This window comes from Mustela erminea, chromosome 11 (genome assembly GCF_009829155.1).
Source record: "Mustela erminea isolate mMusErm1 chromosome 11, mMusErm1.Pri, whole genome shotgun sequence".
Lineage (NCBI taxonomy): Eukaryota > Metazoa > Chordata > Mammalia > Carnivora > Mustelidae > Mustela > Mustela erminea.
In genome coordinates, this window is record NC_045624.1 from 19,891,497 (window position 1) to 19,918,780 (window position 27,284).

General features: G+C 50.7%; 1 protein-coding gene across 4 annotated transcripts in view; it reads left to right on the plus strand.

Annotated features, from left to right (window-relative positions):
* The first annotated feature begins 256 nt into the window (after positions 1–256).
* Positions 257–27,284, plus strand: part of PLXNA4 (plexin A4) — a 424,114-nt gene continuing 397,086 nt past the window's right edge. For all 4 annotated transcript variants that reach the window (XM_032305147.1, XM_032305148.1, XM_032305149.1 and 1 more), the window contains exon 1: positions 257–349. The gene's annotated coding sequence lies outside the window, so the exon portion shown is untranslated. The remainder of the gene's footprint in view (positions 350–27,284) is intronic.

The following is a 27,284-nucleotide window of genomic DNA, read 5'->3' on the forward strand; positions in this document are numbered from 1 at the left end:
CGCCGCCGCCGCCGCCGCCGCCGCTCCGGCTCCGGGCTAGGTGGAGCAGAGGGGTGCTTGGAATCGATCCACATTTTCCGACCTTTTTGTTGGACAATCCGCCCACCTCGGACGCCGCCAGAGGAGCTGTCAAGCCCCGCAGGCTGTGATTTCGCCCTCCGTTCGCCTCGCCTCCTCCCGGGTTCCCTGTGCCTCGGTGGAGTATTCGCGTTCGGGGCTGGGGCTGGAGGAGGCAGCCACACGCGCGCACACGCACACGCTCAGAGGAGGACGAGAGGCAGAGGCACAGGCACCATCTGCAGTGTCAATGCGGCGCTCCCGCTGAAGGAGGCAAAAGCGGCGCTTCCAGGTAAGGAGTCCGCGGGCGGGCGGGCGAGGGCAGTGCGGGCGGAGATGCCGGGCTCGGTCCGGGAGTCCTCGGCTGCCCTGGAGCCAAGCCCGCTGCACGCACGCACACACACTCGCACACACACACGAACACACACGGGCACACGCCGCGCACACGCACCTGCCCACGTCCCACCTGGACACCCGCGTAGGTGCGGCGCGGCCGGAGTAGGCATTTCCCTTGTTCCTTCTCCTCTGCGGTTCCCGACTCAAGACTTCTCGCACCCAGGACTTTTCGGGGTGGGATTTGGTGTATTACCGTCTCTCCCTCCCACCGGGGGAGGCTGAGGGAGCGATTTCCCCCTTCCCCGGCCTCTGGTATTTCTAGCTGGTTTTCAAAACGGGAGAAGTCAGGAGAGCTTTGGGGAGAGACCCGCCCAGTGTCATCTCTGCTCCGTGGCCTTTGGACACCCTGGGGTTTTCATGGGAGACAGACCCACAGATACTCGGACAGCTGCTCGGAGAGCGTGGTGGCCCATCGTGCAGGGAGGAGGCCACGGAGGCAGACGGGGCTGCAGTTCTGTAGGGCGGTGCATAGGGAACAGACACTGCGTTTCCCCAGTAAGAGGCAGCACAAACGCCTTTCTGAAGCATGGCATTGCTTCCCCGGGAATGCACCGGGATTTCAGGCAGCAAGGGGTTTCAGCATCGCATTGCCGGGTGTTGCTGGCCTAGGGAGGATCCTCTATAAGAGGTATGATCCATTCACATCTCCAATATCCCGGCCGCAGTAAGCCCACAGGGCTTAGGAACACAGGACTTGGGTCTCCCCTTCACCTCTCTCCCGTTCCCTCTACACTGTATGGGAAAGCATGGGGCTGCTTCGCTGTGTCTCTGGCTAACACCTGTCACATGCCTTTGGAGGTGTGTGTCTGAGAAATCCAACGGGAGGGGGTCGGAGGAAGGTGTAGAGCTGGAAGGGAGGAGGGTCCCCTCTCTAGTGTCCACCGCAGCAGTGCCCCACCATAAGGAGGCCAGGCATTCTTGGGTTTGCCCGTGTTCCCCAGGGCCAGGCTGCTCCTCACAGTGTAGAATCACACTCTCCAGGAGCCTGGGGTTCAAGGTTCCACTTTCCTACAGCTTTTCCGTTTCTTTTCTGCCCAGCTGGGATTTCACAGGCTGCTCGTTTTCAAACTTTTTCTGGAGGAGTTGGGAGGTGGCTGGGGCTCCAAAAGGGCTTTGTGGCAGTTTCCGTTTGGGGGCCAAAGAGCAATTCTTTTGGGCTCAGTTGTTGTAGGGAGAAGAACGTGAGATCCAAGTAAAACATTATTTTGGAGTTGCACGTAAATAGAGCAGGGTCCTGTCTTTCTCTCTGGCTGTCCCTTCTGGGGTAGCTTGTGGGGTAACCTGGCGAGAAATGGGATGAACTTGTACCCTTTATGCAAGATCACGTGATCAGAGTGTCCTACAAACTCACCAGTGGGAAAAATATGTTGGGAGTCTTCCAGAACATGAGGGAAAAGGAGTCAACATTCTTTCGAACAAGGGGCCTCAGTGTTGGGCACAGGATTTGGTTGATTCTGTAAATCCTGAAGATGGGTGCTGAAATAAAGGGCTTTCTCCGCACCCGGATCCCTGCTGTTTGCAAACTTTGCCAGCTCCTGCGAAGGTCTCAGCTAGGCTGGGGAGGACAGGAGCAGACGCCCCTGGGGGGAGATTGTATTCCTGCTGTGCGCTGTGTGAACTGCCCTTTGATTGATTGGAAAGGGTGGATGGACTAAAGCAGAGCTTTCACCATGGAGAGAACCCAGTAGGGGGAAGACACACATCATTTTCTTTTTAAGAATGGCGTGTGTGTACACACACATCCAGATGTATGCATGCTTTCTCAAAGAGCCTGGCTTAACGTGACCGGCTGGTCCAATGTGTGACAGCGGGACCCACCTCTGTCTTCCCGGCTGTGGAAGAACTAGAACATTTCCACACGCATGCCCGATGAGTGCGTGGACGGGGAGGTCCCCCTGATGCGTAGAGGAGCACATGGTTTCCCAAAGAAATAGTGAGCTCCAGCCACAGTGGGTGGCTCCCAGGTAAACAGTCTCTCTCGGGACCTTGAAGGGGCAAAGGGATGGTGTACAGAGCTTCCTGAATTGTCTGTGTGTTTTCCACACAGACCTCTGCTCCCTTCTCTGCTTCCCTCTCTATCCAGTGGCGTGAGGAGCCATCATTTTAATGCAAAGCCAGCAGTCACGATGCTGGTTATAAGCTAAACATTTTTAAACCTGGGTCCAAAAAATCCCCACACTTTCTTCACTTAGCATTAGGCACCAATTTGGTTTCTAGGGCAAAGCAGGCGTTAATTAACATCTGTGTAAGGCTGGGTGTACATCATCTAATTTTTTCCCTGGCTCTGTTGCTGAGCCCTGGAGCATGTCACGTTGTCACACTCTCTCTCTACCACCCCTCTGTGGCCTTCCTTTTAAGTTCTCTAGGGTCTTCGCTCGCGGAGGGGAGTCGGACTAGAAAAGCCCCAACCTGGAGTGCTTCTTTCCAGCAGCCCCTCGCCGCTGCAGGGCTGTGCTCTCGGGGCTCCCCAATGAGCGTGGGCTGCCCACGAGCCCTGTTCCTTCTGGCCCAATCTGGTACTCACTTGCAGGCTCGCCTCTGTCCTCCCCAGCCTTCCTCCGGGGTGCCCAGCCATGCCTGCGCACATTTCCAGAGGCATCTGAGGCCGCCGACTTGTTTCCTTTCTCCTCGGCTCCTCTCCATGGCTGCTGCTGCTTCCTGCAGACAGGGAGATCTGCAAGGCAGAGTCTGCCCACACTCGGCCTCCTGCTCCTTGTAATCACAACGAGGGCTGCCGGGAATTGAGTGGGGGCTTTCTAGGGAGGCAGCCGTCCCGAAGTGGGGAAAGAGCTGAGGGGGCGGGGTGATGAACAGCTCTTAGCTCCTAGTTATCGCCAGGCTTTGATGCAAAGAAACAGCAGCCAATCTCTCCTCCGAGCCAGCTAGGGGGCATTTCTTAGCCGCTTCTCCCCATCCTCGCTGGGAGAAGGCACTGCAGAGACAATGCCACCTCAGAGACCTGTTGGAGTGGCTCGGTGATGGGCGGGGTGACCCATGCTGTGATGAGTCTGATGTGCCGTCGTCTCCTAGGGTCCACTCTCCTCTCCTTGTTTGTGTCCAGCGCCCAGCGATATGCATGACGCCTTTTCAGACCCCGGGGCGGTAGAGCAGGGCTCATTCCCTTCCGCCTGATACCCCCTTTCTGCTTCCTCTGTATGTTCCTGTCCCCCCTTCCTGGCCCCCTGCAACTTCCTAATTCACCTCTTAGCCTTGTGTGCACATCCGACAGCCCATTCGCCCTCAAATTTGTGGCACTCCAAGAAATCAATATAACATGAATTTAAAGACAGCTGGATGATTAAGTGTTATTTATATTTAAGAGCGGCATTTTAAAAAGACGTCGCGCTAATAAATCACACGGCTGTTTGGGAGATGCACATGATTAGGGTAATTGCCCTATAGGCTCCCCTGAGCAATGCCTGGCCCATGCGGAGTCCTGCAGACGCTATCTCTGCCGGCCCCCCCTGCTCCTGACCTCCTGCCCGATGCCCTCTGTCCAGACTTACTCACTCTTGCCTCTCTCTTCACTGCCCAGGCTGTGGCACCCCAGTTGTGGCAGGAAGGTGGAGTCAGCAGGGACACTGAAGGGGGCTCTGCTGCTAAGTGGCCAGAGATGGGTTTTAAAAGCCAGAGCAGGCAGGCGGTCCTAATTCCCAGAGCAGAGGCCTTGTTCCAGAAGGAGGAGGCTGCTGCTCTGCTTGGTGTGAAGCAGCTTGGGAGAAAAACTTCCTGGATCCCGGCGAGAGCCTGTGCCAGCCCCCACACCCCGGTGCTGATGGTCACGTGGCATCAGCCTCGCCAGGGAAGAGGCCGTGTGGACATTAGTATTTGCCTGGTGCAAGTTGCGGAATGGAAAGGAGCCATCGTCAGAGATGATGGTGGTGGCGGGTAGTTCCTTAGCTACTGACTTGGATGAGCCTTCACTTGAGTGGTTTATGCAGGTTGGCCCCTATCCTCCACCTAACCTCCCCGAGAGGCACTTACTGAATTATTCCCATTTCCCGCGTGAGCAAACGGAAGTGTCCACGGCGGAGGGCTTTGTTGAGGACCGTAGGGTCAGTGGGGGCTAAAGCCACACCTCAGCCCGAAGCAGACTGGCCTCCCTCCTTCCTGCAGTGCCGTCTGCCTGGTTGGGAGATCTGTGAGGAACTTGTTGCCCGCTGCGGAGGTTTGTGGGAGAGGAAGTAGGGATATGTGGCTTCTCCCTGGGACGCGTCTGTGACCCCACGTGAATCTCTTTTTTTCTTCCACTCTCGATTCCCATTCATCGAGTGGGACCGCCTTATCTTGGACTGTTGGTGAGTGGAGAAAGTGCATGGATGGTTCTAGCGGAGTACTCAGTTCCCGAGGGTGACCCTTGCCTCTTTTGGCAACGCCCACCTCCCCCTGGGGAAAACTAAGGAGGAGGGAATGAGTACCGACCTCTGTGCTTTTGACTCTATGAGGCTCTGAGTCTTGCACTGGTTGCAATCTGGTTCTCTCTAGTAACAGCTTCAGATCTGCTGGTGTATGAAGACACCGCTTTCACTAAATCCTTCAGACCGTCCAGCAAGGCGGGGACTGTCGATCCTCATTTTGATTATATAGGGACTGAGACGGGATGCCCAAAGGTCCAGGACACTCTATGGCCGGTGGTCTCTTAGCTCTTGGGGAAGGATGCCCACGGTAGGGGCTTGTTGGTTCATTCACTCATTAGCCCTTGGGATGAAGATTTTGGAAGCCAGAGAATCTTCCAAAGCCAGGGAAGGAGCCTTTGCCTGCCATACTGGGCACCTGGGCCATATAGTAGTGGGAGCAGAGATTCATGGGAGCTTGGTGCCAACGGCTGCACGTGGCTAAAGTCATCCCATGCACCTAGTGTGCATGGAGCACTGAGTTAGGAATGACATTCGGATTCTGAGCGGTGGAGGCTGGGAGACCCTAATGGAGCCCGTAGACCTGGTTGGGCGCTGTCCCATCCCAAAGCCTTGCCTCAGCTGCCTGACTCAGTCTCTCCAGCCTTAACATTTTAGGGAAAAGCCACAGGTGATACTCTTGCGGTTAGTTGTTTGGTTAGTTTTTTTCCTCCAAAGACAAAGTTTTATTCTACGCTTTCTTTGGCTTCTCCTCTGTGCTGCAAGGTGAGTGGGAGTTTCTGCCAAACGTGAGGGGGCCAGCAGGGGGGCATTTCATCACCTCCCCTCTGGCGCACCGGTAGGAGTGGCTGAAACTGGCGGATGGGGAGTTCTGCTCAGACCTGCACCAGCAGGAGCACGGAAGCCTTGGGTGCCTTCTCGTTGCCAGCTGAGCCTGAATGGCCCCTCCCTCGCCACGGTCCCTTCGCCAGGAACCAGGATTCGCAGCAGCAAATTGGATTTTGGAATGTTTTGTCCCTCCAACACAAAACAGATCGCTAGCTAAGAGGATGTCGTCTCTGCAGTCAATGCACTGAACGGAGATGAGTGGAATCAATTCTGAGGTCTTCCGGGAAAGAGTATTTTCATTAGGACGCACGCGGAGAGAAGCCGTGGAGGAAGAGGGTGCCAGGACCTTAAGAAAGGAAAGCCATGGCAGCTCAAGATCAGCTTTACATCTGACATACTCGTTGAACTTGTCTCATTCGGGTACGGCTGGATGTCCCTAATGGTGGTGTGGGGTCTAGAGTTAGAGGCCAAACAAACCATTCCTTGGCTTCTTCCCAAGAAGAGGGAAAGTAAGCAAAGCAGACTTGGCTGACCGTTTCCCCTCTTTTGGCGGGAGGAGACAGTGAGAGGAGGGCATGTCAGGGCAGCAGCCACAGGGACGTGTAATTGAACCGGCCTGCGGAGCTTGTCAGCTAACTTTGCAGACATAGTTAAGAGTTCATTTTTTCCCTCTCCGTCTCAGACCTGCTTCCTGAAGGTTAACCTAAAATGGAGCAGAATTTCCCGAAGTGTGTTCTGTGGGAGTGAGTAGGTGTGGCAGACACAAGAAGTTCCCATGGCTAAAGTTGGAGAAACCCTGAGGGTGTAAAGCAAAGCTAGAGTTTTTTGTTGCGGCACTTCTCAGAGCCTTTAAGCACACTAACTGGGATTGTAAAAGCATGACAGGGAGAGGTACTGTGTTGTGGCCCTGAGAATCCACCAAGAAAGCCTGGCCTAAGACCAAGCATCCCATTTTTCTATTCTTTTTTTTTTTTTTTAAATATTTTATTTATTTATTTGACAGAGAGAGATCACAAGTAGGCAGAGAGGCAGGCAGAGAGAGAGGGAAGCAGGCTCCCTGCTGAGCAGAGAGTCCAATGCGGGATTCGATCTCAGGACCCTGAGATCATGACCTGAGCTGAAGGCAATGGCTTAACCCACTGAGCCACCCAGGCACCCCCATTTTTCTATTCTTAACTGAATAAAGGGATGGATTCTACAGTGAAAATTTCAGCAGGGCGTTCACGCTCTACACATGAAGCACCAAGTTCTGGTGACTACGTAGATACTAGGGTTTCAAACAGAATTTAGCCTGGTGGGCAGATAGTCCAACTCCAGGCTCAGTGTTTGCCCTTTGTCCTTCCAAGATAACAGGGACATCCTCAGGCAGGAATGAGGTCCAGGCAAGTGTATATTTTCTCAGTTTTCTAGATAGTTCTAGTATGTTTCCCTGGTTAAAAAGCACTGGTGTTGTGGGAAAAGTTCAGTTTTAGACAAAAAGATGCAGATGTTCCCTGCTCTGTCACTTACCAGCTAAGAGGTCTTAGGAAAAATCACCTTATGTTTCAGTATCACTATTGACAAAATGTGGGGGTTGGTCTAGAGCAGTGATTTTAAAAATACGTATGCAGTGGCGCTCTTTACTCAAATGGACTTGTGTATGGGAGTCTAACACACAGGACCGCTCTGGCCAAGGCTATGGAGGAGCCCAGGGCCTTGCACTTTTGGTCTGTCTGCCCCCACTCCCATCCTGGCCTGGGCTCCCTAGAAAGCAGAGCCCGAGACAGAGGCTGATGTGGGAACATTTGTTGAGGGGTGAAATCCCAGGACAGCAAGAGTGAAGGGAAAGGGGGGAGAAGGAGAGAAGAAACGGAAACCACAAATGTACAAAGAGTACAAAGAATGTGTTCCTGGGCTCGCTAGAGCTTCCCGAGGAAGCACAGCTGGTGGGTCCTTCCCTAGAGGAGCCTGATGGGGACCCAGTCTCCCAAGAGTCTGGAGGGCAGGCACGGCCAGCGTCTGTGCTGGGTCCTTCTTGTGAGCTGCGGGTCCTTGGGCACCATTCCCCCATGAGGCAGGAAGTCCCCTTCCCTTCTGGGATGTGATGCTAGCTCAAGCCAGAGCTGTCCAAGGTCTGGCCCACAGCCTGGGGCTTCTTCTGTGGCTCCCCTCACCATGGACCTGCTGGAGCCTGGCCTTTACCCTCAAGGAAGAAAGGCTTTGAGAACTTTAGGAATAGTGTGTGGTGTTCCTGGGGCCACTCAGGTTAGAAGTGGGACAAGGGGCCGAAGACCAGAACTGGAGGTGAGGTTGGGCTTTCAGGGAAGGTCTGGGCAGGTGCATCAATTAGGGATCTGGGGTCATGGGTTCCTTATAAGACACATAGCGTTCTTCAGACGGAACCAGATAGGGAGCTGGAGCAGGCTGCTGTAAGACGGCATCATTCAGGCCTCAGAAGTCACGATTCCGTGGCCGCGATAGCCAACCGCACTCTGGGTTACCTAATTGAAGCCCCTGGGAGAAGCCGCATTAAGAACAGGTTCCTGTTAGGTTTTAAGAGGCTTTCCTAACTTTTAGAGCTTATTAAACAAAGGAGTGCCTTCCACTCGGCGGTGTGTGGGTATCTCAGACATTTCTGTTTGCGTTGGCTGAAGGGCAGGGCTGCCTGAGAGAAAGGACCTTTGACTCTCTCCTCATTTTAAGAAATATTGTAAGCATCGAACTATAAGACCAACGGGGGCATTTTTTAAAAAGATTTTATTTATTTATTTGAAAGAGGAAGAGATCACAAGGAGGCAGAGAGGCAGGCAGAGAGAAAGGGGGAAGCAGGCTCCCTGCTGAGCAGAGAGCACGATGCGGGACTCGATCCCAGGACCCTGAGATCATGACCTGAGCTGAAACCAGAGGCATAGCCCACTGAGCCACCCAGGTGCCCCAAAGGGGGCATTTTTGCATAAAGTACTTGGCTTAAGTCATTGCCTCCAGCCAGCACCCCTCCCTTTTTACAACATACGTGCTTCAGTCCTACTCCACCCCCACTGCCCCAGGGTCAGATGGAACAAAGGACTGATGGCTATGCTGTGCCTGTTAGCCACCCCCCCCCCCAAGCTCTCTTCACCATTAGATACAGACCCCTGTCTCTCTTCCCCAGATGCACTTGCCTTTAACTGCCGATCGATGTGAGCAACTCACGGACTTCGAGACGTGGGTCTGCGTTCGCGTGGCTGCCTGAGATTCTCAGCTCCCAGGGGCAGGACTAGCCTCTGGTGGACGTGTCTCCCGTGTAATCAGAACTTAATTCATACTTTATAATAATGGTAAAGAAGCTGCTGTGGGCGGTGGGGATGATGACAATGGCGTTGAAATTATTTATTTCCTTATGTCTGTAGACGAGAGGGACCATTTCTCACTCTTCTTGTGTGCTTGGTGCCCCACCTAGGGCCCATCATACTAGGAGCAAGCAATAAATATTTGCTGAGTAAACAGGATGAGTAAACGGAGCAGGAGAAGCAGGGACGAGTGGCCTGTAAAGAAGAGAACTCGGGGCATGTGAACCTGCTCCTCTGTTAAGCGCCTGCGCTCTGGCCGGGGCAGGGTTGGAGCTACATCAAGGCAGGTGGCTGTTACAGAGGAGAAGACCAATGAAGAGGAGGGCAAGCTGAATCCATCAGGCACTTTAGAATGTCCTGAGTGATGGTGGTTTGGGGACAGGTGGTCTGTTGACATGATGCACATGGAACTGAGCTCTTGCTTTCCATAGAAAACCCATTGTGGGTTTTGGTGCTGGGAGACTGGGAGGGAAGACCGAATTGCATTTCCCAAAGCATCCCGAAGACCAGTCCCTCCATGGAGAAAGCATCCATGGCCGAGTACATCTTGCAAACACCTTATGCTCTCTTCTCCTCTTAGAGATTTAAGATGTACACTGAAGGCAAAGGGGTCCTGCTGTAGAGACACTGTTTAATTATTCTTCACCAGCCATTTTTCAGCTTGTTTGGTTGAGTGTTGAAGCCAACCCAGGAACAGGTGTTGAGTAAAAGGTATTTAGGGAGACGTTGGCCCTTGAGTGAGAGCTTTCAGGTTTGGTCCGGAGGAGGAGAAACAGGGAAATGAGTGTACTAAACTGTTACACAGGGGTACTTGTGGGGTCCAGCTTTCAAAGGGACTGCCTTCTCCCAGTTCTTACTTTGCTTTTGAGAATCCCAGAAATGGCTGTGAGTTGTTATGAGATGATGGTGACCATTGAGCCTTTAGATTTATGTTCTCTAAAGGGACTGTTTTAAGAAGCTCAGTGATGGTGGCTCCAACAGGTTTGCGGAAATATTTCCAACAAGGAGCACTTTCTGGTTGGATGTAACAGATCGAGATGGATGTTTGTAAAATATGTGAGTGATGACATTCACCTTCTATATTGCTTTCTCGGCTATGTTTATTCAAGAGGAGACCTCACTATTACTGCCAAAGATAAGTGTTCCACATTCATGAAGAAGGCTTGAGTTATTAAGACGTAATGCCCTGAAGTTTGGATAGTTGAAACAAAATACTTTCTCTTGAGGAAGAAATTCTGCTGCTCCAGAGAGGCTGAAGGTTTCTAATTAGACTATAAACCCATGGTTTCCACCACTGGGTAGTGACCCAGAGAGCAGAGTTAGGCATTTCCCACGAGCAGCATTTCAATGGCTGAGACTCATTTTACAAAGATAGTGGTGTGTGTGTGTGTGTGTGTGTGAGAGAGAGAGAGAGAGAGAGAGAGATAGAGTTGGGGTGGGTGTGGGCTATCACCCCAATGGTGTTTGGATTTGGATCACCGGGGGGACACAGGCTGGTGACTTGTGTGCCCAATTACAAGGCCCTGGCCATGCTTTGCCCGAGCACCGTGCTCCTTTCCAAAGTGAGTAACAGTTGCTAACACACACTTACCAACAAAATTCCCCTGACGCCCATTCATGAAGCACTGCGCTGGCGATTCTATCAGCATTAAACTGTTTGGTGACTGAGTTTAGAATTATAGGAATCGGAAAAATGAATTAGCAGTAAATCAAGTCCCAGCTGAGTTCGAACCCAACTGCCGTGAGTTTTAAATTAAAAATATCTTGCTATGATGAAGCAGTTGTAAGTCAAGCCCTAGAGCTCTGTCACTCTTGACTTTGGAGAAGTGCGGCAGTCACCCTTTGAAAGGAAAACCCTGGCAACAGCTCATAGTGATTCCCAGCCATGCTGGGAAATTGCCACTTCATTTCTTCTTCATAAACTGTTGGCTTTCATTTTTTTTTTTTTTTTTTTTTGAAAAGGAATCCTATTTGCAGGGACACGGGAGAGCTCTGGGAAGAGGGCAGGTGGAAAAGGGCTCAGGCCCAGGGGGTTCATTCACTGCCTTCTCTTTGGTCCTTCTCCAGAGGAGCCAGGAAGAAGTGGGATCTGGGTCTGCCGGTGTCGTGTGATTTGTTTTGCTGCTCGGACCATATTTGATTCCTCTTTCTGGGGGATCTGTACAGAAAAACAACAAAGAGAACACTTCAAGGAAACTGCAGGACTGTCATGTTGCAGTGACAATTGCGGTGTAATAGGAAATCATTTATGTAAGTTACAGTGCCCTCTGAATGAAGCTTGTTGGAAGTGTGGCTACAGCTTCTCGAGGCCTATTTTTTTTTTTTCCTTCCGCAAAATAATCCCACGGTTTTCCTTTTCAGAGCAATTGAAGAAGTTATTATATACCGGTCAGGGACGAGGGAGACCCTGCTTCTAATCCTAGGCCTGCATGAATTACTTCCAGCCAGTTCCCTCTCTGGGCGAGGCCTCCATTTCTTGCCCTTTAAAGCTGGAATAAGCCCTTGCGGTTCCTAACCGGAAGCCCCGTAGGAGAGGACGGAAGACTGTGTTTACATGCAAGGTCCCAGAACACCAAGAAGGAGACAACGGAGTCTGGGCTCAGGCCTCTCCCCGTCATACCTGGACCAGCTCCGGTGTGTTTGCTGATCTGGCGAAGGGCTGGGATGACGGAAGCAACTGGCAGAGTCCGAAAGAAGAAGGTTTTCCGGAGAGCAGGAGACCCGGGGAGGGGGACGGTTAGTGTGGGGGCGCAGAGGCATGGGTAGGAGGGGGCACCCTATCCTGGCAATAGTAGATTTGGTCAGGACTTTGGAGAAAGCAAAGGGGACGTGAATTCTCTCGATGCCCAACCTTCACCTTGCTCTGTCCATATATATTTACATATTTTAGCTGGAGAGGTAGATGTGATGTGAAGATTGGCCAATTCAGTCAGTGTTTATTGAGTGCCCACTGTGTGCGAGGGCCTGTGCAAGAGGTTGGTTTTATTGAAGCAAAATGGCTTTTGCTGCTGGGGCGCTCCGAGCTCGGTGTGGTCACAGCACCCACATCTATAGATAATTTAAACCCAACGTGGTAAGAAGTGAGAAATGCAGACACAGAAGGCATCCTGAAAATATGTACCATGGGGCGTCCATCCAGATATGAAAGGCGGGGCACGGAGAAGGTGTTCTGGAGAAGGACGAGGGTATTTCGAAGGGTGTGTGGGCCTGGCCTCGTGAACGCACGAGGAAGAGGTCGCCAGCGGAAGGAGCAATGTGGCCACGGCATGGAGGCGAGCGCCCATGGTACTGGCCACCTGCAGCGCACATCAGGCTGGGAAGTGAGGTGGGGTGCAAACAGGGGGGCAGGCTGGGCCAGCACGGGTCCTGCAGGCAGTGGCGAGGCTGGGAGGGGCGGATTTCCAAGCAAGATTCTGCTTGTAGAAAGATCGCTCTGGGGGCAGCGTGGAGAAAGGATTGGACATGGGCCACCGATAGTAATCCCGGGGGGCAGAAGGGAAGGCAGATCCGAGGTCGTGGTCGAGAGGGGGGAGGGAGGGATCTGAGAGGCACGTAGGAGTTCGCGTTGACAGCTGGACGATGGCAGTGTAGACAGTAGGGAGCAAGCGCTTTGGGAGGCCTTGCACCATTTGCTGAGCTAGAGAGTTCTAGAGCCAGACTTGGTGGAGGGCAAGGGGCAGACAAGGAGCCTGTGCTTGTCGTGGGTAGGTGTGGTGAATTGAGGTAGATGGGATATGGCACAGAGGTGAGCAGGAGGCCAGCAGGCCTGTGACCCCCGTTCCCCGGCAGCTTCAGCTCTGTGCCCACCATGCTGAGTGCTACTCATCCCTTAGCTCCCTTTGGGATCTGGTGGAAGCTTGATAAGGAAGCAAGAAGACCCACATAGATACAGAATTTTGCATTTTCTAAGTGGCTCATGTTTCAGATGAAACACACTCTCTGGAACATTTCACTTAAGAGTGTTCTGAAAACGCCCACTCAGGCCCTCACTCTGCTGTGGGAGCTCTCCACGCTTTCTTTCCCAACGGAAAAACGGTGGTACCCGGAGCTTGAGTTCTGCACCAAAGATCACCGAGCACGCTCAGGATAAAGGCAGAATTTCAGTGATGGAGAACAACCAGGCCTTTGTTGTGGATGTGCGCTGGATCCCTTTCTTGGTGTCTGCATCCCATTTTCAATCTGCAGACCCTCAAAACAGCAGAGGCTGTTGAAAGGAGCCCCACCGGGAGCAGAGAGATGGCAATGAAAATTTTGACCTTGCCCTTCAGGAATCATGTCTTATTTATTCATGGGTAACAGCTGGTCTGTATGGGTCTGGCCTGCAGGTGGGATCTGGCCATGAGATAGGGTTTGCTTGGCCCAAAGAATGTTCAAGAAGCATTTGTATCTGTTGAATGCTGGGAGGTACAGTTGTCCTCTCTGGGGAGCCCCAGGTTCCCCTCCCTGTCATCACACCTCTGCCTCACACATTGATGGCGAAGGTACTTGAATTAAAATGCCAGCAGCCCAGTATCTGGTAGATACTCCAGCAGTGATGCTCGCCCCTCCTTCCAATACACAGCGGAGAAAATGAGTTAGCGTATTAGCGTCGAGCGCTCTTTGCATTCTATAGGGAAGCTTTGAGATTCGGGAGGCTCATTTATCACAGCAGATGTAGAAGGGGCTGGTGGCAAAACTTTGAGTCTCTCCGTGCTCTATCAGTGTGTTCCAAAATGTGTTTAGAAAAAAGGCCATTTTTAGTTAGAGAAAAGTAAGCAACTCCTTCAAGTCTGTGAGACCCTTTTGACGCCGGGCTCCTCTTTTCCGCTGTGGAAGGTCACCAGGGTTGTGGGGAAGAGGAGCTAGAGGACAGGGTGAGGTGTCCAGGTAGCGTGGGCCTAGTTTCGACTGGTCCTCCAGAAGGAGGAACGCTGAGTGTCCAGCCCCAAAGAGTGTCTAAAAACTGCAAATTTGCAGTGCGATTTCAAGCGAAACAATGCGTCTACTCTCTTCTCTGGATGGCTCTGGGCGTCTCAGAGCTGCTACTACGAGTGGCCCGTGGACTGTCTTATGGAGTGGGGACAGGGCGCTGGGCGCGTCGTTTTGAGCTCTCACCTTCTTTGAGGCCCACGGAGAGCACGGGGTTTCTGCGCGTCCCTCCTTCTGACCCCTGCCGCCAGCCCTCGTGCATTTTGTCAGCTGCGCTCAGTACATGATATATTTGCATATCTACTCTTTCTGTCTCAGGGAACTCAGCAGTTTTTCCCAGTTTATCTGGTGGCAACTTATTTCCCTAGTAGGGGCCAGAGAGCAGGGCCTGGGGTCCGAAGAAGGGAAGTGATCTAACCACAGCGATCTGGGGTTGGGACCAAAATAGCGTTGTTGACACCGCTGTGGCCTGCACTTGGGGCATGGCCTGTGCGTGACTCCGCTGGAGGCAGCGGTCGGGGAGGAGGGGACTGTGTTCAGGACTGCGGAGCCGAGTCCTCTCAAAGGCGGCCTCAGGGTCTGGGAGACAAAGGTAGGGAACCCCCCTGCTTCCACTTTTCCGATGCAGCCCCCTCTTCTGCTTCCTTGTAGAGCTTCCCACTGACCCACGGGTTATCAGATGTCCTCCAAGCGGCGTCTGGTTTTGTGCTCTGATGAGAAGATCTCAGACTGGTGCAGACTCTCGAGGTGCTGACCGTGTGCATAGGGTCACACTGGCTGTTGACAGCCCGGGTCTGCGTGGTGGGGGTGATAGGAGAGAGCAGGCTTTGCCAGACTCGGGACCAACTTCACAAAGAAGGGGCCGAAACTCATTCTCATCTCCATTCCTTCTTCCATGAGTTGACGCTAGCAAGACTGAATGCTTCTTGGCAAATACGTACAAATAAATTAAACATCCTGCAAAACCTGTCTTCGTATGTATGGTTGAACTTATTGAATGAAATGGTATATTTTCTGCCTATAGGACGTGAGATGCAGTCGAAACCCTTTTGCTTTACTTTGATGATGGCTGTGTTTGGATGGTTCGAGAGAGCTCACCTCGAAAGCTTCAGGGAGATCACACGGCCAAACAGAGAAACCTAACTTCTAGAAGCGTCAGGCAACCTTTCCTTAGCATGCATTATTTTGAAAGCATGGCGTTTTCATTCCAAAATTTATAAAATTTATATTTGCAAATTAAAAAAAAAAGAAATCTTTAGGCCTGGAAGAGGTTTTACCAGCTGACAAATTTTGCAAGTAGCCTTGTTTCACAATCCAGATGTTAGCTAGGTCTAAGTATTTTTTGTGTCAAGACAGCGGTATACCTAGAGACTGAAAATTCAGGCTGCCAAGAACTTATTTGTAAAATATGATTTACTGGCTTGTATTTTTAGCATTTACAACTCATATTCTCACTTAATTGCAAGGTCTCGAAAGCAGGCAACTGTCTTAGACCCACGTGGGGTTCCCTTTGGACCCAGTATGTGGGTGGTTTGATTTTCTTCTTTTGATCCTCACCTTAAACTTGGTTTTCTGAGCTTAAAAGGAAGAGTGCTAGAATGGTCAGACAGTAGAGGGTATCACACGTACTGAGACCACGGCGAATCCACAGGAAGCAGGAAGTAGCCTCCAGGGACAGTCCGCCGGCTGTGATGACTGCGTGCTGGCGTTAGTATTTTATTTAATTGTCATTTTCCTACAATTGTGAATGAGCCTCTGCCGTGCTGGAGTCTTGACGGCAGACTCATCATATTGCTGGAAGGCACAGAGAAACAGCTCTTACTTTCTCTCCAAAATGAAAACTTGGCTGACGTCTTGTTGTCTTTGGCCAGAAGGTTCTGAAGTTTCACAAAGGTGAGAAAATACAACTACTAACATCAAAGTGCAATTTGAGGGAAGGGATTTTTATCGAGGAACGCACATGGTTGTCCCTTAGTAGTTCCTTGTCTACTTTTCAGACTCCTGTGCCCCCGAGTCCCCGCTCCTTCCATCTCCTATGAAGACAGTCTTATGGTTCAGGCTTTTACCTCCTTACACCTCGTTTCTCTGAGCCACACATCTGAGCTTTGCCGGCAAGGGGGGCATCTTTACAGGGGGTGGAAAAAAAAAACTGCGTTCTGGGAGCAATGGTGGAGGGCTTTCTCTGAATTACTTTCCACGCTGACTGAGGGCTCATTGCTGTTCATGGCACCGTTAAGCCTGACTCCACATCTGACTTGGGGGAGGTGTGTGGAGGAGGTCAGAGTCTGCAGGAGGCAGGGGCAGTGAAACCCAGCATGGGGTCATGTGTGTGTCCGGGTCATCATGGGACACAGTCTCCCCGAAGCACTCAGACCTGCCCATCTCACTGCTGGCTCATAACCATTGGGTCTCTAAACTCCATGCTCATGTGCGGTGTATTTTACGTGAACTTCTGCCATCTGGAACTTTCTTTATTCATACTTTTTTGGAAGTTCAGTTTTGAACTGATACTTACCACAGTAAATTTCATTCTGGGGTCTGGTTTGGAGCTTGTTCTAGCCTGCTAAGAGAGTTTCAAACTATCACCAGTGGGTGAAGACTTAAAACAATACAGCATGACCGCTCTCAGAGTATCTCATCTGACCTTCACAAGTCCTGGAATTTGTCGTCTGCTAATTTGATAAGTGACTCTTGGTCTTTATTCAAATTACTGATAAAAATGTGAAAGAGCGTAGTACCAAGGACAGAACCCTTTAGCATGGCATTTCCTGGAGAGCTTCCCCTGTAGGTTTTCTTTTTTTTTAATAAATATATAATATATTTTTATCCTCCGGGGTACAGGTATGTGAATTGCTAGGTTTACACACTTCACAGCACTCACCATAGCACATACCCTCCCCAATGTCCATAACCCCACCCCCCTTCCCACAACCCCTCTCCCCACAGCAACCCTCAGTTTGTTTTGTGAGATTAAGGGTCACTTATGGTTTGTCTCCCTCCCAATCCCATCTTGTTTCTTTTATTCTTCTCCTACCCCCCTTAACCCCCCATGTTGCATCTCCACTTCCTCATATCAGGGAGATCATATGATAGTTGTCTTTCTCCGATTGACTTATTTTGCTAAGCATGATACCCTCTAGTTCCATCCACATTGTCAGCTTCCCCTGTAGGTTTGACCAAAAAAAATGATTAACCTACTTTGGGCCCAAGAAGGAGGGGAGCATCCAGGACCCAGCACAGGCTACTAGAGACAGACAGACCTAGCACTATCACCTGGCCTACCCCAACTTGACCATTCCCAGTGATCAGATTATTTGGGGGCTGAGTTTCTAATGATAGTAGATAGGTGAGGACTCTAGGCCCCTCCTCCATAGGATTCCTAACAAAGCAGGTGTCAGACTTAATTCTATTGTATATCAGTCTTTGCTTGTAAGCAGACACAGGAATGGTCCCACAACCTGTTCTTGAAGCTCAGGGAAATCCGCTCTTCTGTTTCTATTAATGTGCTAGTGACACTGAGTGCCCTCAGACCTGAGGGCAGGTGCATGGAATGTACATCAGCGAGAGGCTCTGGGCCCACCCTGGACCCAGGAGGTAGCACAGATACTTTCATTTCTGCATGTGCCAGGAAGTGAGAAAGTTTGGCCAACCCTGACATAATGGCTGTCTTAGTTACTTTAGGCTGTTATGATAGACTATAATAGACAAGGCAGCTTAAACAACAAACATTATTTCTCACAGTTCAGGAGACTGGAAGTCCAAGATCAAGGGGCCCGCATGGTTGGGTTCTTGGTAAAGACCCTCTTCCCAGTTTACAGACGACTGACCTTCTTCTCGTTGTATCTGAGAGGGGGAGGAGGAGAGGGAGACCTAGTCCCCATCTCTTCTTATAAGGACACGAAGCCCATTTTCAGGAGGGCTTCTCCTGCATGACCTAATGACTCTCCAGGGACCCCATCTCCTAATGCCATCATCGTGACATGAATTTGGGAGGACACAGACCTTCAGTCCATTATAATCACCCTGACGAGTTTATTTGTTGGAAGGTTTATTTGAAGCAGATGCAACAATATTTTGGTTGGAGGTTTCAGCTCACCTTCTAGTGGAATCAGAGTTCAGAATCTTTTGAAGGATGAAACATAGACCCATAGGAGCCCTAGACCGAGAACAGAGCCAAAAATGCTCTGGGCTTGCCAGATTTTTATGCCCTCAGGGCCGAGATTCCTGGACAGTATTTCTAACCCATCCTCTGTCTTTGACACCTCTTAATTTCCCACCGAAAAATTCTTTCTGACATCTCTCATGCTTTTTAATAAAACCAGTCGTGCTGATCAAGATAGTACAGTTGAAACACTTGGTTGATCTCTGATGTGAGTCTATCAAAAGCCAACTCACCCACCCAGGAGTGTGCCTCTTTGATGATAGCACATCAGATGTTGACTAACCATCCTTGGGTGTAGATTAGAACTAACTTACACACATTATATCCCACTGTTCAAGCCAAAGCATCTTAAAGTTAACTACAGACATCATGAAACCTGGCTTCTTAACTGCGTGACCTTGGGCATGGCCTGTTGTCTCCGAGGTCCAATCTCTTTAACACTAAAAAGGTAAGGGACTACATGGCAGAGTGACTGGGACAATTAAATGAGGTAATACACGCTGCTTGGCACATATTAAGTACCCAATAAAGGGAGGCATCATATTGTTTACAGTTATGGTCTGCTCTTCAGATACCTAAAGCATGTTAGTTGTATTTCTTACCACTGTGCATGAGATTAAAGCACTTCAGTGTTCTTGGTTATAAATAGTCACATCTGTTTCTAACGCTGGCCTTCAGTAAGGCTGATTGCCTTGAGGTTCTCCAAGCAAATGGAAAGGGAGGAAGGGAAGAGGCTGGCCTTTTCTCTAAGGATGACCTCTTGGAAAAAAAATTTCAAGATATATGTAGGGATTCCTTCACTTCTGGGAGGCCCAGCACTTGCTCGGAGTGTAGACTTAACCGCGGTGTCTGCATATCTAATCCGTGCTTAGGACAGCACCTTCTTTACCAGTGCACACTGGTAAACATACACTGTTTTTATAGGACCTCCAGCGACAGCATAGGCCATGTGTTTTTCTCGCCAAGCGGTGGTGGTGGTTGCTGGTTTTTTCAAGTTTCCCACCCAGGACCTTAGATTTGTTTTAAGGGCGAAGCAAGTGGAAGACGCTTGGCTTTGACTCAAGGCAATGACTAAGCACTAGCGGGTGCCTGGGGCCTGGAGCCTCCCCTAGTTATCATGTTGAGCACGGCACAATGAAGCATTTGCTATATTGGCCTGCAACCAAGTCATAAAGCAGACGTGGTCCCCCAGACCCCGAAAGAGAGGGGTCGAATCTGCATGGCATCAGCCGCCTGGATATGTTTGCCTGCGTCCCTCGGGGGAGATTTGTGAAGACAGCCCATCTCACTTGTCTTCAGTCCCAGGTCCCTGTTTCCTGGCAAGAGAGCCTTCCGTGAGTTAGTGAGGGCCTCTGGGATGTTCCTGCGGAGTTTACGCCGTGTGTGTCCCCACTATCCAATCAGACTCCTTTGCCCCGAGGCACCGTGGTTGTCAGAGCGGGACCAGTACCTCGGCTCCAAAAGGAGTAGAATCTCTGCCTGATGACATCTATGAAGCTTGAAACATTGTCTTATTCCCAGTGACACCCCGGCTGAGAGAGGAAGGGACCACCGGTTGGCTGTGGAGAAAGGTGCTGAGCCACTGCGGAGAGGACTGACAGCTCGGGGAGTCGTGAACCTGCCACTAGTTGGTGTATTTCGGTGATGACGGGGCCTCGGGGAACAGAGCTCAGGCCAGCTCTGAGTGAGACGGTCCTTCTCCCGAAGACACCCTGCAGAGAGACTTATCATTCCTCCTCTGTCCCCTGAAGGAAGGGAGGCGCCTCGCTGGCCCGCGGTCACCCAGGATCCTTGTCACAGCCATCCTCAGCTCTTCAGCCCCTCGCTAGTGACCACAGGCTCTGGATTTAGAAAAGCCTTCCCTTCGCATGTTTCATGCCATAGACAGACCGTGTGTCCTGGTATTTTGGGTTTGAAAATAGTTGTTATATATAGTAACATACAAACATATAACAATATATTTATATGTAAATATATAATTTTATATATGATTTACAATTAAAATTTTATATATGATATAAATTTATATACTTATACATAGAGATATACATCTATACATCGATCTATATGTATACGCACATCTATCCATCTGTCTGTCTACTAATTTTCAAAGGGTATCCTTGGACAAAATTGGGACATAGTTGAGTCTCTCCTAAGCACTCCATTCAGAGTGAAGGTACTTCTTTCTGCCTCTCCTTTTCCTTCTTTGGAAGGGGCTCTGGTGCTCTCCATAATATTTTGTGTCCCTATGACTCAGGGGTGAGTGAAAGCTGGCGTTCTGCCTGTGTTCCGTTGGCCAAGCCCCACTTCATTTGCTTGCTGGGGAGAGCGTTGCCTTTTTCTTCCACCAAGACGTTTCCTGCCCACCAAGTGTGGCAGACAAGAGAGGATGGCTTTCCCTAATTCGCACCAAGTAGCCTTGTCAGCCAGTGGGGATCCTGTTGTCTGTCCCCTCTCCTTTCTTCCACTTAGTGCTGTTCTCAGAGTCCCCGTGGTCACAGGGGAGGGGAGGTGATGGAGTGGCAGGACGAAGACGGGGTTGTTGGAGGACAAAGCGTAATGCTTGACCCAAAGAAACAAGTTCTAGAGGGAGCATTTCAGACGTTCAGTGGAGGCGGCAAGATGTTGATTGGCATAGGGAGACTTTTCCAGAACTTCTCAAACCAGACAGACGCCTGAGCACCAGCTCTGTGTGTCTGTGATTCGGATCGGGCCTGGGGACCAGTGTTTCTGGCCCTTCCTTCTGCATTTCATTTCATGGATCTGTCAGGAAGCTCTTCCCTCGAGCTGATGGCTGTCACCCTTTGGCTTTTCTGATGGGTCCAGGGAGGTCAGCGTGGGGGTGGGGGCGGGGGGAACACGGAGATCCTTCCAGCAGTGTTATGAGCCTCCCGGGGCGAAGCATCATCAGTATTAATGTGGAAAATAGCTCAAGGTGATGAGAGCTGCCGCCTCCTGTCCTCACACTTCCTTTCATCTGGCTCTTCTCTGTCATTCCAGGAAGCGCTGACCTCAGGGTGAGGGGGTCACGGGCCACACCTGGGGCTGGCAGAAACAGGCCTCAGGATGCAGACTCTGCTTCTAGATCATCCGGCTGTGGCTGCGGGTGCCAGAGAGAGGTGTTCAGGGCAGCAGGATTTCTGCCTGCGAGGTGTACCCAGAGAGACTGGCTTGTGCAGGAACTACTGTTAGGAGAGCCTCATTTTCACGTGTGGGGACGCCGAAACACCCCAGAATCACAGGCCCAGGGCTAACAAACCAGTCCCCTGAATTCTGGCAAGACCACCCGTGGGCATGATGGGCTGCGGCAGACCCAAGGCAAGATCTCCCAATTGAGTCTCTTTCTTTTTCACCCAGTTTCCGCTGGTGTCACCCAACTGACATTGGGAAAGGCGCTCAGGCTGTTACTCCTGGTGTTCCACACCGGGGAGATACAACTCCAGGTTTCCTTAATTCCGAGTTTTGGGGGCCCAAGGAGGAGTGTGTCTCCAGGTGGAGAAAGTGCTGACCGGAGCTCCTAGGAACCACGGTGCGGGTGGTGGCAGTAGGGGTGGGGGTGGGGAGCGGGTCATCAGCGTACCACTGCAGCTGGACATGTCTTACCTGTGTGAGAATTTCCTCTTCTCACCTTCCAGAGCCTTTCTGCTGTGAGGCGTGCCACAGGAACTAGGGAGTGGAGAGCGGAGCAGGCCTGCCGCATTCCCATCCCCACCGTGGTCTCTAGAGGGTCCCTTGGCTCCCCACTGCCCCATCTCTTGGGGCTGAGGTACTCCTAGCTCCTCTGTATGGACCAGAATTTCTGCAGGGGAGTGGACCTCCAACCAACAACTCCTCTCGCGGCTTCTTTCTTAGAGCAAGTATTTGGTGAGAATGAAATCAACCCTCCTAGCTCATTCCTTTCTGGGATTTTAAAGAAAGGCGCAGGAGTTAGATTTCCAGCACCAAGGTCCAGGGTAAGTTCACCAGCTGTGATCTGGACACATGGTCTTGGAATGGCTGTTTCAGCCCCAATTAGCCTCGGCTAGTCGCCTTAACTCTCACCAGGAGCTTTCCTGTCCAAGACTGGGAGGTGCGGTGAGCACTTAGCGTTCCGTGCACTGTCGGCTTGTCTCGGTCGCATGTGGGGCATTGATTTTACGTGTCCCTCCTCAGCAGACCTGCTAATAAGATTCTTTTCCCTCTCTTTCCTTCCCCCCACCCCCTTCAACCTGGCCCGACTCCTGGTCAGACCTTGATTACATGTCTCATTGATTCCATTCAGCTATTTATTAATACGCTAATTAGTATGTTCATTTAAGGGAGAGTGACACTGCTTTTTAAAAATAAATGTACAGAGGTGCAGGTTAATGGAAATTTCTGTTTATTTAACATTGACGTCTGGTGTGAAGAGGATTAGTTTTGGATGTTAAAAGGACACGAGGGTTTTTCCAGGGTTTAAATCACTTTCGCTGACAGTCACTAACACTCTTTGAAAGGTGACACCTAGAATCATATTACACTTTCCTGCAGTGATCCAGGCGCTCAGCTTTTTGGGTAGGGACCCTGGGGGAGGGGAGGCCGAGCGGATGCCCAGCGGCTGCACACAGGCTTCCCCAGACTGCTTGGATGTGTGTGAGGGTGACTGGCTGCACGGGGAGTAACAAGTGAGGGGCACTCGCCCCTTCTGTCTGCGGGACTGTCCAGGGTTTTGTCATTAAATATGTATAAAGGGCTGGATGTTACTTGTCTACTGCAGACTTGTTTTGTTTGTTCTTGAGTTGCTTCTGAGTGGTGTTTTCATCAGACTAGCCTCATTCTGTCATGAAGAACCCCCCCAGTATGGGCGGGCTCACACCCTGTACGGTAAGTTGGGTCTGTGGGGGACCTTGGCCACATGCAGGTGCTAGGGAAGCTGGATTCCTTCCACCTCATGGTTTCAGGGTCCCTGGAGCTTCTCAGTTTGCTGCTGGCATTTCTGCACCCAATCAGGAGAGGAGGAAGAAAGAGCAAGTGTACGAAGGAAGCTGTGTCTCTGGGGTGGGAATCAGGCTCACTGTCTTCAAGCCCAGCAGCGCTGGGACCGGACAGGGAGCATCTCTCTGCCAAGGGCCGCTGTGGCCCAGCCCAGAATCAGAACAGGCCCGAGAAAGCCTGCGGGACACTGCTAATCCAGGAGAGAGAGCATGGACATACTCTAGATCAAGAAAGGTATTTTCTAAACTTTGCAGGTAACAAAAAAGAGCTATAAATGGAAAAGGAAAAAATAAATAAATAAAGCAGATAGAGGAGAAATTCATAAGCTCCCAAAGGGAATAGATTTGTGTTTCAGAAGTCTCTGGGGGAAATGTGTTCCCTTTAGTCGCTAGGTGCTGAGCTCCTGGCGTATGGACTGAATGGCATCTTTGCTACCGGGAGGAAGGCGATGTAACGTGTCTGAGATGTTGGGTTGCTGCTGGGGAATCATGTTGTTATGGGATGGGTTGGTTTGGAAAGAGGAGTTTAGGGAAGAGTCAGCATTATCCATCTCTCGTGCCCCCAGTGGTATGATAGCAAGGCAAAATAAAAGAGGAATTCAGACTTTTTTCATGCCGTAGGATGTGGGTACCTATAGAAGGGGCAAGGAGGTAACCTACTGTGATTTACTTCTTAGAAAGAGTGCAGCCTTGGGAGTGTGGTGGGGTGTGGTGGGGGGTGGTGTAAGGGAGAAGGAAGCCGAGTCAGGGAGTCGGTTTGGGAGCTAGCGCTGCAGTCTGGGAAGAGGTGAAAGCATCGGAATGAAGGGGAGGGAAGGGGGGAAGCTTCTAGAAAGAGGTCGGGAAGGGGGGAAGCCTCTAGAAACAGGTCAGGAAGAGGTGGATGAACAGGGCTTGATGGTCATTACGAGAGGGTCCTGAAGACCCGGAGGGTGGTACTGGGCCAACAAGGGGAAGGAATGACGAAGGAGCAGGTGTAGACGTGGAGGAGTGGGGTTTGGATGAGCTGAGTTGGAGGTGCCCGTGGGACGTTAACTGCACACAGGCAGGGTATGGTGTGCACGTGACACGGAGGCTGGCGGAAAGGGGACGGAGGTCTAAACCGGAGGTCGGATGAGGGGCTGTGGGCGGAGCTGTGGTCATTGCGGCCTGATGGGAGTGTGATTTATCTGAGCCCTGGGCTGTGTACAGCAGGCCCCAGTGCCTTGTGAATACAAAATAAAGTCATGTTTCAGTTAAAGTCTAAATTATGATGATTTTTTTTTAAATCAGTGAGCTGTACTCAAAACCTCTTTAAGCGTGCAGTGATTGCCTCCTGCCGCTCCAGAAGGGCTCACCGGCTCCCTGTGGCTGTGCTCCCCGTGAATCCAGGCGCCCACATCCCTCTCAGCAAGAGGAGGCAGGCCATAATTCTGAGTTGGCTTTATTAATGGGTGGAAATTAAGGAAGGGAACAGGAGAGCTCTATAGCAGGTAACTTACTCTGATTCACAGTGGAAGGGGGGACCCCTGACTTAAGAGGTGCCTCATGAATCAACTCTGGGCATCTGGAAAGGGTAGGTTCATCCTCATTCTCTGAGCCGGGGGGCACTCTAAGCTCCAATCGAACACCCGCTTTTCAGCCCTCATTTTCTTCCTGGGGAATGTCCACTCCCTTCAGGCCTCCTTATTGGGCACAGGGATGGGGCAGGGCGTTAAGAAACCAACAGAGCAGCGAGAGAAGAGCAAGACTGGCCCCCAAGGGCGAGCTGCCCACACTCAGGGTCTGCGTGCCCTGAGCTACAAGTGGATCTGGGCTCAGCCTCTCCTGCTGGTAATGGGAACACCCACTCCCCTGTTCTGTCTTCTCCCGTTCCTCCTTTTTCTACCTCCTGCTCAAACTGTAACTTGTATGTCCCTCCTGAGCGTCTGAGGATTTGAAAAAATCATCTGAGCATTTGAAAATCATTTTAGGAAAAGGGGTGCCTGGGTGGCTCAGTGAGTTAAGCCTCTGCCTTCAGCTCAGGTCATGATCTCAGGGTCCTGGGATGGAGCCCGGCATTGGGAAATCTCTGCTCAGTAGGGAGCCTGCTTCCCCCATCTCTCTCTGCCTGCTGCTCTGCCTACTTGTAATCTTTCTCTGTCAAATAAATAAATAAAAATCTTTTTAAAAAATTAAAAAAAAAAAGAAAGAAAATCATTTTAGGAAACAAAAATCCCAGCTGCCCTATGTGGCTCAATAAACAATCAGCCAGCCAAAAAAAAAAAAAAAAAAAAAAAAAGAAAAGAAAAGAAAAAGAAAGAACAGGGAATATTAAATATGCCATAGTAACTTAACCCAAAGAGAGGTTTGCAGGACTACTGAGGACATCTCCCTGCCATCGATATACTTCACCACTTTCTAGAACACCGAGTGGGTAGTGGTTCAGGCAGATGGTTCTCCCAGAATCAGGGAATCTACCACCAGGGGTATTTAGTGTCTACTCACTAAAGGAAGTTTAGTGAAAACTGGAAGGTTTTTCCAGCCTCTGTGGTTCCAGGTTTCAGAAATCTTGGGAGGGATGAAATGTAATAGAGTCAGCAGGAGTTGGGGCATCTTACGAAGCTCCTCAGGTGATTCTCACATGCAGCCATGTTCAGAGCCATTTCTCATGGCTGAATTACACAGCTGAGACTTCTCAGAGGGAGGGAGTCATTAAGACATATTTTGTGAATGGGGTGATTAGGTTACGTGAGGTTCCACTTCCCTTGGGTGTGATGGCCATGGAAGTGAACCTTATTCATAGAAATTAGGAAAAACATTGGTATTTTGAGCCCCAGTTCCAGCTTTGGAAAGAGCTGGGTTGTGTATTTATTGGAAAACGCCATAGAGTTCTTGGTCTTCGTCTTTGGTGAGAACATGTCCAACTCTTCGTCAGAACAGGTATTTCTAGGTTGAGTGGTGGGAACAGAATCTGGACTGGCTGGCATCCATCCCTCTGTGGGCTTTCCCATTCTTCTCAGGGTCATCTGTCTCCAGTCTGCACCCCGTTTCCTGGAGGCTCCCTGCTGAGCAAAACCCCCAAAGGCATGCAAAATGAAGGGGCATTAAAAATAAATAAATAAATACGACCTCACATGCACTTAACATTGCCCTAGGCTCATCAGCTTATCATAAAAATCCTTTCACAGTCATCTTGAAGTTAGAATTAAATTCGACTCTGAATTAATTTTGCATTAGGGTTTAATTTGATTAAAGGCAGTGCTAAGTGAGTCTAGAACTCCGCTTCCTATTATGACAACTAAGGGCTGTTCGGCACGCCAGGGGCTCTCCAAACCCCTCACAAACCCCACCGGATTTGGGACGTGGCATTCCTAGAAACTCCTTTGACTCTTTCCAAAGCCAGGCTTTGTCTCCCTTCACGCTGTCCCCATCCGCGGTCCTGGAGTGAAGCCACCAATTCAAAGGGCTCTGTTTGGCTGGGTGTTTTCTTGGGTTTCACGTTTTGTTCGACAGCATTGGATGTGCTCACACTCAGACTCCCTGGGGCCTGTGTGTGCGTCAATGACGGCTCTCTGTCCTAATTTGGTCATGGTGATCTTAGGATCTGCCGTTGTGGCTACAAAGAGAGGTGCTCTCTAGTTTCTTGCCATCCCCAGAGCTCATTTGCAAACTGCTGCATAAGCCTGAAATAGAGAGCAGTCCAGAGACCAGAAATCCAGGCTACCTACAAATGTTCTTGTCACCTTGACCTCTGATACGATTCTCCTGATGGGTGTTTGTGGGGTCCTGATGGTTTTACTCCTTCCCTGTCTTCTCTATAGCTCTGGGATGCCTGTCCTTTGGTTCTTCTGCATAGTAGACAGATGAATCAGAATCCCTGCAACAGCTCTACCCTCCCCAGCTGATCCCAGGAGGAGCCCTATGTAGCTCCCAGGCTCTTTTCTTGTCTTCTGCCCCCTGCTGCATCCTCCGCCATTCCTGTAGGCATTCAGGGAAGCCTTTGGCAAAGGTACAGAAGGAACTTCATTGGCATGGAGGGGATGTTTGTTAAGTGACCAGCAAAGACCTGGAAAGTTAAACACAGATGGAGACGTGGGAAGGTTTAAGGAAGCAACATGCTGCAGACTTCAAGGTAAAGGCTCTGGGACCAGATCTAGATGCAGTTCACATCCTATGACTTCCTACCTGGGCAAGTTACTCAAACCTCCCCTGAGGCTCCTTCTTCATCTATAAAATGGGATGATGAGCCCTTCCTTCGAGGGTTAAGTGAGATGGTGTGTGACAAGTGCTTATTACCAAGACCTGGCCCAGGGCAAGCATTGTTAAAAAAGTGCACTACTACGTCTTCCTTTTGGAA